This window comes from Trachypithecus francoisi, unplaced genomic scaffold (genome assembly GCF_009764315.1).
Source record: "Trachypithecus francoisi isolate TF-2019V2 unplaced genomic scaffold, Tfra_2.0 Lachesis_group12, whole genome shotgun sequence".
NCBI lineage: Eukaryota > Metazoa > Chordata > Mammalia > Primates > Cercopithecidae > Trachypithecus > Trachypithecus francoisi.
In genome coordinates this window covers 100,692,324-100,700,322 of record NW_022681457.1, presented here as the reverse complement: position 1 = coordinate 100,700,322, position 7,999 = coordinate 100,692,324, and positions in this window count along the sequence as shown.

Below are 7,999 nucleotides of genomic sequence, written 5' to 3'. Positions count from 1 at the left end.
GTGTGTGTGTGTGTGAGAGAGAGAGAGAGAGAGAGAGTTCACAGCCTCTCCCTCTCCTGTCTACTAAGATAATTATGTGTGGACTGGCAAAGTGTCCCATAGGATTGGGTTAATGGACATGGGAAAAGGCAGGAGAGGAGGCAAAATGTAAGAGCCAACTGGGACTGGGTTTTGACAGACAGTTTTGGAGGACACGTGGAGAGAAAAGGAGCAAGTGCAGGGACTAGCTGCTCTAACAGCTGAATGTGAGAGTGAATATGAAATGTATAAAAAGGGCCGGGCGCGGTGGCTCAAGCCTGTAATCCCAGCACTTTGGGAGGCCGAGACGGGCGGATCACGAGGTCAGGAGATCGAGACCATCCTGGCTAATACGGTGAAACCCCGTCTCTACTAAAAATACAAAAACTAGCCGGGCGAGGTGGCGGGCGCCTGTAGTCCCAGCTACTTGGGAGGCTGAGGCAGGAGAATGGCGGAAACCCAGGAGGCGGAGCTTGCAGTGAGCTGAGATCTGGCCACTGCACTCCAGTCCGGGCGACAGAGCGAGACTCCGCCTCAAAAAAAAAAAAAGAAATGTATAAAAAGAGAGGTGGAGAAAATGGATTTCCAAATTTTTAACTGTCAGGACTGAAATCTCTTTTGGCATTTTCCCCAAGATTTCAATCCAAAGATTTTGAAGAAATCTTTGATTTCTAAAGATTTTAAACCATTGTTGTTTTGACTATTATTCTTCTTGCTGTTGTTTTAATGTAATGCTGGAAGGAGGCAGAGTCCAGTACAAGAACAAGGAGACCCATTTGTATGTGGGAGTGGAATTTAAGACTTTACCAACTGCAAGAACACAAACTCCAAACTGACATAAGTGCGAAAGGAATTCTGCAAGGTCCCCAGATTGAGAAGTTCAAGGACGGATGTGGCTCTGGGATGGTGCTAGCGGAAACAGATTCCGATTGGCCTGGCTTGGGTCACATGACATGCCCTGAGCCAACCGGTGTGGTCAGAAGAATGGGCTACTGTCATTGGCCTCTCTGGGTAGAATGCCCACCCTGGGGGAGAGGGGAAAGGGAGTACTCTGATTGACAGCTCCTCCAACTACAGGGAATGGAGGAAGATTGGTTCTCCAAAGGAATGGATGCTGCAGAGACAAAGAGCATACACCCACTGCCGGGTTGCAGAGGAGGAGTTCTTAGAGATCATCCGCACCAGCTTCCTACCCTGAAAGTCTATACTCTTCAGCATCCTGAAGAGACCAGCTGGATGCTGCTGCTTGGACTCATGGAGAGGGGGACGAGATTCCCCTATCTTTTGGGGCTGACAATTCTGTTTTTGAACAGTTCTAGTTAGGAACATCGCCCTTACTTTGACCTGCCTCCTTGTAATTTACCCTAATCATCTAATTCTTCCTTTTGGAGCCTCACAGAAGAAAACAAAGCCCTTCTCCCCATGGCAGAGATGTTAAGTCTCAAGATCCTTCTTGTAGATGGTGCACAGATGACAGCCAGTTTCCTGGTGTCAGAGCACCAGCCTGGGAACCAGGAGACCTCAGTTCCAGCCCTCACGCCGGCTTTAATGCGGTGAAGTGGCCTTGCTTGGAGGCAGGTATACACTGTTCCCATTTCACAGGTAAGGATGCTAAAGTAAAGGGAGGTTAAGGGACATGCCCGAGGTCACACAGGTGGAAATGGGGAAGCTGGAACTCACATCCAGGACCACACAATTCCAAAGCTTCCTTTCTTGATCACTTTGTGGTCTTGAGAAAGTTGCATCCTTTCTCTGGGCCTCAGTTTTCTCATCTGTAATTTGGGAACTTTTATGTGCATTAGAATCCTCTGGCTGGAGTGCAGTGGCGTGATCATGGCTCACGGCAGCCTCAATCTCCTGGGCTCAAACGATCCTTCTGCCTCAGCCTCCTGAATAGCTGGGACTACAGGCACATACAACCACACCCAGCTAATTTTGTATATTTTTTGCAGAGACTCGGTTTTGCTGTGTTGCCCAGGCTGGTCTTGAACTCCTGGGTTCAAGTGATCCACATGTTTGGGCCTCCCAAAGTGGTGGGATTACAGGCGTGAGCCACAGCTGGAGGGCTTGTTAAGACACAGGTTGCTGGGGTTCATCTCCAGAGTCCCTGGTTCCATTTTTTTTCTGAGGTACGGCTTAAGGATTTGCATTTTAACCAGTCTCCAGGTGATGCCAGTGATGATGGTGCAGCTAGTCAGAAACACTGTAGTATTTGATTCTAGCTCTAACATACCATGATGTGGGGTGGTGGATATATTTTACCTTTCTATTTAGTTTGGGCTTAGACCTCTATTTTTATTATTAATTAATTAATTATTTATTTATTGAGACAGAATCTTGCTCTGTTGCCCAGCCTGGAGTGCAGTGGCGCAATCTCAGCTGATTGTAACATCCACCTCTTGGGTTCAAGCAATTCTCATGCCTCAGCCTCCCAAGTAGCTGGGATTATAGCTGTGCGCCACCATGCCTGGCTAACTTTTTTTGTATTTTTAGTAGAGATGGGGTTTCACCATTTTGGCCAGGCTGGTCTTGAACTCCTGACCTCAGGTGATCCACCCACCTCAGCGGCCCTAAGTGCTGAGATTACAGGCGTGAGCCACTGCGCCTGGTCAATTTGGGCTTAGATTAGATCCATTTTAAATGGTGTGTGTGTGTGTGTGTGTGTGTGTGTGTGTGAGAGAGAGAGAGAGAGAGAGAGAGAGAGAGATACAGAGAGAGAAAGACAGAGAGAGAGAGAGAGAGAGAGAGAAAGAGAGAGAGAGAGAGGGCAGCCAATATTTTGCTCTGCAGTAAACTTAATTCCAACAATTGTTGAAGGAAATTCAAATAGGTAAAGAAGTGAAGATAACAGTTTGAAAATTTGAGTGTAAGCTTTGACTCCCTCAAAACTTAACTACTAACAGCCTACTGTTGATCGGAAGCCTTATTGATTATATAAACAACATATATTTTGTATGTCATATATATATATATACTGTACTACTACATATACTATATACTGTACTCTAGTAAACTAGAGAAATGAAAATGTTATTACAGAAACCATAAGAAAGAGAAAATACATTTACTATTCATTGAGTGGAAGTGGCTCATCATTAAAGTCTTCATCCTCATTTTCTTCATAATGAGTAGGTGGTGGAGGAGGAGGGTTTAGTCTTGCTGTCTCAGGGGTGGAAGAGGCAGAAGAAAATTCATATATAAATGGACCCTCACAGTTGAGACCCATGTTCAACGGTCGGTTGTATATCAGTGGTTTCCAAGGGCTGGGGAAAGGGAGGGAAATGGGGAATGGCTGCTGGTGGGTAGGATTTATTTTCCAGGTGATGAAAACGTTCTCAGATTAGAGAGTAGAAATGGTTGCATGACATTGTGAATATATTAAAAACTGTGCATTTTTAAAGGTGGATTTTACAGTATGTGAATTATATCTCTGTTGGGGAGTGGTTTCTAGGGGCGCACAGTTTGAGGAGGCAGAACTGGGATTTGAACCCAAGGCCATGTGGCAGCCTGGGAAAGAGCCTGTGATTTCAGATCTTGGCTCAGCCCCTGATCTTGGACCAACCTTTTCTGTCTCAGCGGGCAGTGAGGCATGGTGGGGGTCGGACATTCCCTCCAGGCCCTGGCATGGAGGACTCCAAGTGTGGCCCTGCTCGAAGGATCTGAGGGAGCAAAGGTGCAGGAGTGGGAGAGGAGGGGAGGGCCATTCTTATTCAAGAACCCCCTCTCCTTTTCCTGTAAGAACAGCCAGGCTCTTTCCAGCCCCACCTTGATCTGCCCCTTCCAGGCCTGGGAAGGCCGCTGATGCTTGACAGCTGTTCCCAGGCTGCAGGACTTGCAGGGGCAGACACGGTGCGCGCCCAGACTTTTCTGGGAACGCGTGCGCGAACCTGCTGCCCGGCAGCTCAATGGCTGGGAGCCCAGCCCTAGCTCACAAATGGGGCTCTTCTACACCCCGGTGGGGCCTCTGGTCCTACCCGCTGGATGTTGTGGGCCTACTACTTGAGCTACATCCTCCTGTGATTCTCCTCCCTTTAGAAAATTCTTTCTGGCTCATGCCTGTAATCCTAGTACTTTGGGAAGCTGAGGCAGAAGGATTGCTTAAGCCCATGAATTTGAAGCCAGTCTGGGCAACAAGGTGAGACCCCCGTCTCTACAAAAAAAATAAAAAATTAGCCAGGCGTGGTGGCATGCAGCTGTTGTCCCAGCTACTTGGGAGTCTGAGGTGGGAGGATCTGTTGAGCCAGGGAGGCCGAGGCTGCAGTGAGCTAGGATTGCACCACTGCTCTCTGGTCTGGGCCAGAGTGTGAGACCCAGTCTCCAAAAAAAAAAAAAAAAAAAATTATTTTTCTTCTTATCTCTATCTTTCTAATAATACATTTTGAATTACACAGGCAATAGATGAATACATTTTCCTTTCAACACATTAAAATAACACTGACTCATCATTCCCCTATGCTTTCTCCTCTCCCTCTCAAAAGTAACCATTATTATTATCAGTTTGGGAGCAATATTTTCAAATATTTTTCTATGGGCCCATAGAAAATACATGATACTGTGCACCCCTGTGTGTGTGTTTTTTTGTTTTGTTTGTTTGTTTGATACTGAGTCTCACCCTGTCGCCCAGGCTGGAGTGCAGCGGCATGATCTCAGCTCACTGCAACCTCCACCTCCCAGGTTCAAGCTATTCTCCTGCCTCGGCCTCTTGAGTAGCTGGGATTACAGGTGCCCACCACCACACCCAGCTAATTTTTGCATTTTTAGTAGAGACAGGGTTTCACCAGCTTGGCCAGGCTGGTCTCAAACTCCTCACCTCGTGATCCACCTGCCTTGGCCTCCCAAAGTGCTGGGATTACAGGTGTGAGCCACCTCGCCCTGGCCCTGTGGGTGGTTTTTATATGAATTGTGTCATACTCGGTTATTCTGCTGCCTGCTTCCAGTATTTTATTCAACAGAACTTCCTGGAGAACTTCCCACAAGAGTACATGGATACCGCTTGCTTCACTGCTCAAGGTACCTTCCATGGTTCATATGTGCCTTATTTTATAAACTGTTTCTCAATGGATGTGTGGATGTTTAGACTATTTCCAGCTTTTTGCCATAAGACACCCCAATGATTACCTTTGTAATTGGCCCCATGTGCACTTACGCGTTTGTTTTTCTGAGATGGATAATAAGGAAACGTGAGTCTGCTGGGCCGTAGGGTGTGTGCCTTTTATTTTATTACTTTATTTTATTTATTTATTTTTTTGAGACAGAGTCTTGCTCTATCACCCAGGCTGGAGTGCAGTGGTGCAATTTCAGCTCACTGCAACCTCCGCTTCCCAGGTTCGAGTGATTCTCCTGCCTCAGCCTCCCGAGTAGCTAGAACTACAGGCATGTGCGCCACCACACCCAGCTAATTTTTATATTTTTAGTAGAGATGGGGTTTCACCATGTTGGTCAGGCTGGTCTCAAACTCTTGACCTCAGGTGATCCACCCGCCTCGGCCTCCCAAAGTGCTGGGATTATAGGCCTGAGCCATTGCTCCTGGCTTGGTGTATGCATTTTAAAATTTAACAGATACTGCAAGTTGCTCTCCATGGTGGCTGAACCAACTTCCTACCAGTAGGATATATGAGAATATCCTTTTCCTAACATTCTTGTCAATCTTAGATCTCAGCCAACTTATGTTTTGCAAGAGAGGTTCCTCACTGTTGTGTTCATTTGCGTGTTCATGGGCTTTTTCCAGAAGTTCTAGGTTGCTGGTGTAGGGGAAGAACTCAGGAATTGGGGTCAGGCAACCTGACTATCCACTGTGTGATCAACTGTAGACCCAACCTTGTCGCCATCTGCTGTGTGACCAACGCTAGACCCAACCCTGTCTCCAGCTGCCTAAGAATCTTGGTCATGAGCTTCCTTTTGGTCCTCTGTTTCTTTATTTTTGAGGTCAAAGTTTCTTCCTCCTGTAGACCCAACCTTGTCTCCATCTGCTGTGTGACCAACACTAGACCCAACCCTGTCTCCATCTGTCTAAGAATCTTGGTCATGAGCTTCCTTTTGGTCCTCTGTTTCTTTATTTTTGAGGTCAAAGTTTCTTCCTCCTCTAAGAGTCTGTTCTTCTTCCTCCTCCCCCTGCTGGGACTCTGAAATCCCTGAGTAAAGCAAGGCGTTCAGAAGCTCCCCCACTGCAATGCACACGTGTTCCCACTAGTGGGCAAATCTTTAACTCTCCTGTTGCTCACTTAACAAATAGCGTTCCAGAGATGTTCTGAGCAGCATACAGCAGATGACAGGGACTGGAAACCAGATGGAAAGGGATTTATTATTAATTTTTCATTCACAAAACTATACTTTAGAAAAGTGAAATGTGCTCAATGCCGAAAATTGGGAAAGTATAGAAAATTATAACGAATAAAAATAAATGTAATCTCACTCCACAGAGAGACTCGTTGCTACTATTTATAAGTTCAGTACATAGATAGTATTTTATGTATATGTTTAGTAGTTCACATTATATCATGAGTGTGTCATTTAAAATATTTTTTAAAGTTTTAACTAAAAAAATTTGTTTTAGAGATAGGGTCTTGCTCTGTCACCCAGGCCGAGTGCAGCAGCACCATCACGGCTGCCTGAAGCCTTGAATTGAGCTCAGGTGATCCTTCTGCCTCAGCCTCCCGAGTAGCTGGGACTGCAGGCATGCACCTCCACGCCCACCTAAGTATTTTAATTTTTCAAGAGATGGGGTCTGGCGATGTTGTCCACCCTAGTCTTAAACTCCAGGTGTCAAGCGATCCTCCCATCTTGGCCTCCCAAGTTGATTTTTTTTTTTTTTAAGACATGCTCTCACTCTGTCATCTGGGCTGCAGTACAGTGACGCAGTCTTGGCTTACTGCAGTCTCGACCTTCCAGGCTCAAGAAGCCCTCCCACCTGAGCCTCCTGAGTAGCTGGGACCACAGGTGTGCACCGCGACTGGCCAATTTTTTGTATTTTTTGTAGATATAGGGTTTCACCATGTTTCCCAGGCTCTCGAACTCTTGAGCTCAAGAGATCCACCCACCTCAGCCTTCCAAAATGCTGGGATTGCAGGCATAAGCCACCATGCCCGCTATTTTATTTTATTATTATTATTTTAAATGACTATTTTCAAAAAGGCTGTACCAATTTGGGTTCCCACTAGAAGACGTGGATAGGTGAATTTTTAAAAGAGCACTGTGGCCCTCATCAACCTGGACACACACTCTGGTCTCTAAGGGATGAAACAGCTGTGCTGGGAGGGAGCTCCTCTGAGAGGGTGGTCAGAAGAGCCCCCAGGCACCACCTCCACCACGAAAGGCACCCCTCTCCCCTAAAGCTTGGGTAACCAGCTGCATTTCCTAAGAGTGAGCACCAGGGGGCACCACATACCAAAGGAAAGCGGTCCAGACCGTGAGCCCACGCATTAGACCTCTTAAGAGAGAACTTTTTTTTTTTCTTAGCCTGGGGTCCTCCAAGGCAGAGAGAAGCCCAACTCTCCTGGCTTCCTTGACATTCTCCTTACCTGACGTCCTGCAGCCTCTTGGGAGACTCTCGGAGGTACCCATAGGAGGCTGTGGGAGACAGAGGGTCATGTTCAGAAGGGAAATGGCAGTGTATGGCGTCACAATAAGAGCTGGGGCAGCTTCCCCGTTGTGTCTTTGATGTCTTTGCATCACCATTCCAAGCCTCATGTGTCAAATGGGAGTGACAGTTTCCTGCCTCGCTTTACTGTGTGTGTGCGTGTGTGCGTGCATGCACACGCGCGTGTGTGCGTAACTTATGCCAAAGTGCTTTGAAAAAACAAAGTGCTTTGAGAAGTCCTAAGGATGTCTGCTGAGTTGAGACTAGGGTGTAAGGGGTGATATGTTTGGCTGTGTCGTCACCCAAATCTCATCTTGAATTGATGCTCCCATAATTTCCACGTGTTGTGGGAGGGACCTGGTGGGAGATAGTTGAATCATGGGAGCAGTTTCCCCCATACTGTTC